The sequence below is a fragment of the Tribolium castaneum genome, unplaced genomic scaffold (genome assembly GCF_031307605.1).
Source record: "Tribolium castaneum strain GA2 unplaced genomic scaffold, icTriCast1.1 ptg000027l, whole genome shotgun sequence".
Taxonomy (NCBI): domain Eukaryota; kingdom Metazoa; phylum Arthropoda; class Insecta; order Coleoptera; family Tenebrionidae; genus Tribolium; species Tribolium castaneum.
In genome coordinates this window covers 125,001-132,500 of record NW_026986636.1, presented here as the reverse complement: position 1 = coordinate 132,500, position 7,500 = coordinate 125,001, and the positions used below count along the sequence as shown (strand labels likewise).

Below are 7,500 nucleotides of genomic sequence, written 5' to 3'. Positions count from 1 at the left end.
GCTCACAAATGCAGCGCTCAAAATTATTGTTTCATTGCACGACGTTTGCTTTGTTTCTGACTGCGACAAAATGCAGCGTTCATTTGATTTTGTACATAGTACAGACAAAGTACGACGTTTACGAAGTACGGCACTCAAGATCGTGATTTTCTTGTACGACGTTTATTTGCACGTGCTGCCGACTGCGACGAAGTACAGCGTTCAATTGACTTTGTACATAGTACAGACGAAGTACGACGTTTGCGAAGTACGGCACTCAAAATCATGATTTTCTTGTTCGACGTTTATTTGCACTTGCTGTCGACTGCGACGAAGTTTAGCGTTCATTTGACTTTGTACATAGTACAGACGAAGTACGACGTTTGCGAAGTACGGCACTCAAAATCGTGATTTTCTTGTACGACGTTTATTTGCATGTGCTGCCGACTGCGACGGAGTACAGCGTTCAATTGACTTTGTACATAGTACAGACGAAGTACGACGTTTGCGAAGTACGGCACTCAAAATTGTGATTTTCTTGTACGACGTTTATTTGCACGTGCTGCCGACTGCGACGAAGTACAGCGTTTAATTGACTTTGTACATAGTACAGACGAAGTACGACGTTTGCGAAGTACGGCACTCAAAATCGTGATTTTCTTGTAAGACGTTTATTTGCAGTTGCTTCCGACTGCGACGAAGTTTAGCGTTCAATTGACTTTGTACATGGTACAGACGAAGTACGACGTTTGCGAAGTACGGCACTCAAAATCATTATTTTCTTGTACGACGTTTATTTGCACTTGCTGCCGACTGCGACGAATAACAGCGTTCAATTGACTTTGTACATAGTACAGACGAAGTACGACGTTTGCAAAGTACGGCACTCAAAATCACGATTTTCTTGTAAGACGATTATTTGCAGTTGCTTCCGACTGCGACGAAATGCAGCGTTCATAGTACAAACGAAGTACGACGTTCACAAAGTAATGAAGTAAAACGTAAACATTAAATAATAATAATGCAACCCACAATACATTAATTGTGTATCAAAATTGCATAACTTTTACGAAGTACAACGTTCAAAAATATTAAAGAATTTTATTTCTGTGGTATATAATAAAAAACCAGCAAATTTTTTTGCAAATTACGTATCTGTAAATAAATGTAAACATTTAGCAACTAATCAAAATTGTTTTTTTGCTTAGATATTAAAGTAAAACATAAAAATATATTAAATTTATAGAATGCAACCCGCAGCACACTAGATGTGCATTAATATTGCATAACCTTTACGAAGTACGACGTCCAAAAATATTAAATTTTTTTTATATTGAGGCAAAAAGTGAGAAGACATAAATTAATAATAGTGCAACCTGCAATACACTGAATATGTACTGATGTTGCATAACCTTCACGAAGTACTACGTTTAAATATAAATTAATATTATTGCGACCCGCAATACACTAAATTTGTATTAATATTGCATAACCTACACGAAGTACGACGTTCAAGAATATTAAAGAATTTTATTTCTGTGGTATATAATAAAAAAAACAGCAAATTTTTTTGCAAATTACGTATCTCTAAATAAATGTAAACATTTAGCAACTAATCAAAATTGTTTTTTTGCCTAGACATTAAAGTAAATCATAAAAATACATTAAATTTATAAAATGCAACCCGCAGCACAACAGATGTGCATCAATATTGCATAACTTTTACGAAGTACGACGTCCAAAAATATTACATTATTTTTATATTAAGGTAAAAAGTGAGAAAACATAAATTAATAATAATGCAACCTGCAATACACTTAATATGTACTGATGTTGCATAACCTTCACGAAGTACTACGTTCAAGTATAAATTAATATTATTGCGACCCGCAATACACTAAATTTGTATCAATATTGCATAACTTACACGAAGTACAACGTTCAAAAATATTAAATATTTTATTTGTAGTTTGCATATAATAAAAAAAAACAAATTTTTATGTAAATTACGTATCTGTAAATAAACGTACACATTTAACAATTAAATAAACTTAGTATTTTGGCCTAGATATTAAATTAAAACATAAAAATGCATAATATTTATTAAAATGCAACTTGCAATACACCAAATGTGTATGAATATTGCATAACCTTTGCGAAGTACGACGTTCACGAAGTACGTCGTTTACGAAGTGCGACGTTCACGAAGTACGTCGTTTACGAAGTGCGACGTTCACGAAGTGCGACGTTCACGAAGTACGTCGTTTACGAAGTGCGACGTTCGCGAAGTACGACGTCTACACATTAGGGCACTCAAAATTATTGTTAGGTTGTACGACATTCAGACGTTCCAACTGCGACTAACTACAGCATTCATTTGACTTTGCACATACGACGAACGAAGTACGACGTTTACGAAGTACGGCGCTTAGAATAATTTTGTTTTTATTAATTAATAATTTTTTTTTAAACAAACGTTTTTATAATTAAATTTTATAATGGTTTAAATATAAAATATGACTTTTTAATATTATCAATATTTAAAATATTTTCTCCCCTTTGTGTGTATGCCTTATAGTTATAGAGCTGTGCGCTTCGGTAGACGTCGCCTGTGGAGCTATGTCAGTGGAGCGGTGCGCATATCCAATACCGAGCGGCTGCCTCGATCGGTGTCGCGCTGGTATATGTATGGTAGTGGTGTGTGTCGATGCGTTGAGTGAGGCGATATGAACGGTGTAACGGTTTAGTCGAAGTTTATCATAAATGACGACGACAAAACGACCGATTATGTATACGTTCTGCATTTGCTTCCAATTTATCGACGTTTATCGCACATTTCCGCTATCGAATTCGAATAGGGCTTTGCTTGCGAGATTGCTTTATTTTGTGATTTTGTGGCTCGCCCAGTTCCCCACAGCGAGATTGCGGATGCGGCAAAACGTATTCTCTTACGTTGGCGGTCCTTATGCAATCAAACTTTGTTGAACTAACAAATGTTTGTGATTTAAACAAACAAAAATAATAAATGCGTCAACTCTCTAATATCCGAGCGAGAATATTTATATAATATTCGTAACGTTTATGGATTCGAAAGAATTTCATAAATTCACGTCGCATTCAATCTTGCGAAGAGTGAAGAGAATGTTTGAACTTTTAAATCGGCAAAGGTAAAAAATAATATTATAAATATTATTATTATGCCTTTATTGACCGATATATGTGTTGTGGTGTTTAACGACTATATCGTACGAAGAAAAGAAGAAATAGCGTGGCGTTACTTTCTTATATGTTAGATTGTTTCGCACAAACGCGCATATTCTTCATCTTTATAAACGATGATGATGAGTATTTTATTCTCTCGTCTGTCTCAAAAAACACAAAAACACAGTTCCCTGGTTGATCCTGCCAGTAGTCATATGCTTGTCTCAAAGATTAAGCCATGCATGTCTCAGTACAAGCCAAATTAAGGTGAAACCGCGAAAGGCTCATTAAATCAGTTATGGTTCCTTAGATCGTACCCACATTTACTTGGATAACTGTGGTAATTCTAGAGCTAATACATGCAAACAGAGCTCCGACCGGAGACGGAAGGAGCGCTTTTATTAGATCAAAACCAATCGGTGGCGGTTTCGCCGTCATCGTACAACTTGGTGAATCTGAATAACTTTACGCTGATCGCACGGTCTCGCACCGGCGACGCATCTTTCAAATGTCTGCCTTATCAACTGTCGATGGTAGGTTCTGCGCCTACCATGGTTGTAACGGGTAACGGGGAATCAGGGTTCGATTCCGGAGAGGGAGCCTGAGAAACGGCTACCACATCCAAGGAAGGCAGCAGGCGCGCAAATTACCCACTCCCGGCACGGGGAGGTAGTGACGAAAAATAACGATACGGGACTCATCCGAGGCCCCGTAATCGGAATGAGTACACTCTAAACCCTTTAACGAGGATCAATTGGAGGGCAAGTCTGGTGCCAGCAGCCGCGGTAATTCCAGCTCCAATAGCGTATATTAAAGTTGTTGCGGTTAAAAAGCTCGTAGTCGAATTTGTGTCCCGCGCCGCCGGTTCATCGTTCGCGGTGTTAACTGGCGTTTCGCGGGACGTCCTGCCGGTGGGCTTAGCTCGAGAGGGCGGCCCAACTCAATCCCGCCGCGGTGCTCTTCATTGAGTGTCGAGGTGGGCCGGCACGTTTACTTTGAACAAATTAGAGTGCTTAAAGCAGGCTAAAACTTCGCCTGAATACTGTGTGCATGGAATAATGGAATAGGACCTCGGTTCTATTTTGTTGGTTTTCGGAACCCCGAGGTAATGATTAATAGGAACGGATGGGGGCATTCGTATTGCGACGTTAGAGGTGAAATTCTTGGATCGTCGCAAGACGGACAGAAGCGAAAGCATTTGCCAAAAACGCTTTCATTGATCAAGAACGAAAGTTAGAGGTTCGAAGGCGATCAGATACCGCCCTAGTTCTAACCATAAACGATGCCAGCTAGCGATCCGCCGACGTTCCTCCGATGACTCGGCGGGCAGCTTCCGGGAAACCAAAGCTTTTGGGTTCCGGGGGAAGTATGGTTGCAAAGCTGAAACTTAAAGGAATTGACGGAAGGGCACCACCAGGAGTGGAGCCTGCGGCTTAATTTGACTCAACACGGGAAACCTCACCAGGCCCGGACACCGGAAGGATTGACAGATTGAGAGCTCTTTCTTGATTCGGTGGGTGGTGGTGCATGGCCGTTCTTAGTTGGTGGAGCGATTTGTCTGGTTAATTCCGATAACGAACGAGACTCTAGCCTGCTAAATAGGCGTATTTCGACATCCCAAATACCCGCTGGAGCCGGGTTCGCCCGGTCTCTATGTGCGGTTTTTACTGTCGGCGTACAAACAATTCTTCTTAGAGGGACAGGCGGCTTCTAGCCGCACGAGATTGAGCAATAACAGGTCTGTGATGCCCTTAGATGTTCTGGGCCGCACGCGCGCTACACTGAAGGAATCAGCGTGTCCTCCCTGACCGAGCGGTCCGGGTAACCCGCTGAACCTCCTTCGTGCTAGGGATTGGGGCTTGCAATTGTTCCCCATGAACGAGGAATTCCCAGTAAGCGCGAGTCATAAGCTCGCGTTGATTACGTCCCTGCCCTTTGTACACACCGCCCGTCGCTACTACCGATTGAATGATTTAGTGAGGTCTTCGGACCGGTGCGCGGTGGCGTTTCGACGTTGCCGATGTTGCTGGGAAGATGACCAAACTTGATCATTTAGAGGAAGTAAAAGTCGTAACAAGGTTTCCGTAGGTGAACCTGCGGAAGGATCATTAACGTGTAAATGTTGTTGTTTAGTTGTCACACATACACACATTTTGTCTGTGCTGATCAACAAAAAACACACACATACATACACTATTCGTATGATGATCAATTCTCATACAAAATTCTTCATTATGCGTCGAACGGAAAAGCAACAACGGGTCGTCTTGCATTAAGCGGATCTGTTGTTACGTTTTTCGATTTATTTTATAAATCGATTGTAAACGTGCCGTAAACGACGTTTTCGAAGAATTTTTTTGAACATTAACACGAATCAATATTGTCGAAAGATGGTTATGTGCTAACGTTTTATTATTGCTTTCGCAGTGCCGGTCTTAGCGTATTTCCATCATCGTATTCGCTTCGAAAAAAAGTACTAATACAGTGGTGGTGTATAATTAATGTGCAAGAGATGTTGTTGTTGTTGTTGTAGTATTTGTATATGGTTGGAGTTATTTATAATAACAAACAAGAATGAATAATAATGGTGTCTGCCAATACGATCGTACTTTATGTACACGAATAAAACTTTATACATACAAACCATAATAATAAATAAACTCGAAACAACCAACAACAAAATTATTACGCTACTGTACATACAAACACACATTTATACATACCATCATTTTACTTTACCGATGGTGAGTGATGTTTGAAAAATAAACGCTTAGGCTTACGATTTTGTAAGCCAGTCTTTGCGTATTTTCTTCATCGTATTCGCTTCGGAAAAAAGAAAATAAAGATGGTGTATAATTAATGTGTAAAAGAGATGTTGTAGTTGTAATTTAATTTGTAAATGGTTGGAGTTTATTAATAAATAATAATAGGGGCTGTCTATTCGTCTGTACTTTATGTACAAGACTACAAAAACGTTTTATAACAATAAAAAGCTCGAAACAACCAATAACAAAATATACTACTACTATACTACTATACATACAAACGCACATTTATAAATACATAAAATCAATTTACTTTATCGATAGAGAGTGATGTTTGGAAAAAAACGCTTAGGCTTACGGTTTTCGGGTACCTGGGTTCCGCATGCGTCGAAGTAATAATTTACTTTAACGACGCGACGAACCGTAGGAATCTAAATAAAAAAGTTTATTTATTAACTTTTTTAGATTCTGTGGGTTTTAAATGATATACGCCCGACTGACGAAGGAACGTTTTGCACTGCCTGTGCTTTTCTTTTGATTCGTTTTTATGTCGACGGACGTTCTTAGAATGCCCACCAAACGACGTATCACACAAAACACCCTACAATTGTATTGTTTGGTAAATATTGTTGTGATTAAGTTTGTAGCTGTGGCGTTTGTTTGAAGAAAACGTCTGGTTTTTCGACATATTTTCTATTTAATAAATATACATAATGCTTATCGCAAAAGGAGCAGAGTTTTATAGACAAAGTTGATAGAGAAAAAAAACCTAATAGATATATATACGTATTTATAAAACGTTAATATCATCGGGTTATTCTTTATGTAAACTTAAACTATAACTGCATACTCTTTTCGATAAGTAGATACAAATGCCACTTTAATTAAATAAAATATTATAAAATATAACGCCGAACGTTTCTTTCGATTGGTCCGTTTCTCACATATACATCACAATTGTAATAACCTTAAGTAGTTATTTTTGTTGTTGTGTGATGATGAAACGATTTCGATGTGGAACGGTGCGTTATGTAATAATATTTTAAATTTGTTTGAAAAGATTACCCTGAACGGTGGATCACTTGGCTCGTGGGTCGATGAAGAACGCAGCTAATTGCGCGTCAACTTGTGAACTGCAGGACACATGAACATCGACATTTCGAACGCACATTGCGGTCCTCGGATATACTGTTCCCGGACCACTCCTGGCTGAGGGTCGTGTCAATTTCAAAGACTGCTCGGTTTTTGTCTTAAACACAGCGCACAATGTTGTGTAGACAATTACGTCGGAGCGTGTTGGGTGCAAATATGACGCGTTACTATAATTGTTAATTGATTGTCGGTTGTCATAATAAAATATTATGCAACGTAGACAACAATAAAAACAATATAAAAAATAACGCGGCATCCTAAAACGCAATAGCGGCTGACATTCTTATTAGTTTGTTGGTGAAAGTTGGTTTAGACGTAGCACGTCCGATATTAAAAAGCAGCCACAACGCTTAAATTTCGAACGAAGCGATCGTCGTGTCCGAGACGTTAAAGTTGTTTATAT

General features: G+C 38.9%; 2 non-coding genes across 2 annotated transcripts; both read left to right on the top strand.

The window, feature by feature from the left end:
* The first annotated feature begins 3,368 nt into the window (after window positions 1-3,368).
* Window positions 3,369-5,291, top strand: LOC135267444 (small subunit ribosomal RNA). Its single transcript, XR_010335874.1, has one exon. It is a non-coding gene; the product is annotated as a small subunit ribosomal RNA (ribosomal RNA).
* Window positions 5,292-7,007: 1,716 nt separating this feature from the next.
* On the top strand, window positions 7,008-7,164 carry LOC135267456 (5.8S ribosomal RNA). The gene has a single exon (XR_010335883.1). It is a non-coding gene; the product is annotated as a 5.8S ribosomal RNA (ribosomal RNA).
* The last annotated feature ends 336 nt before the right edge of the window (window positions 7,165-7,500 follow it).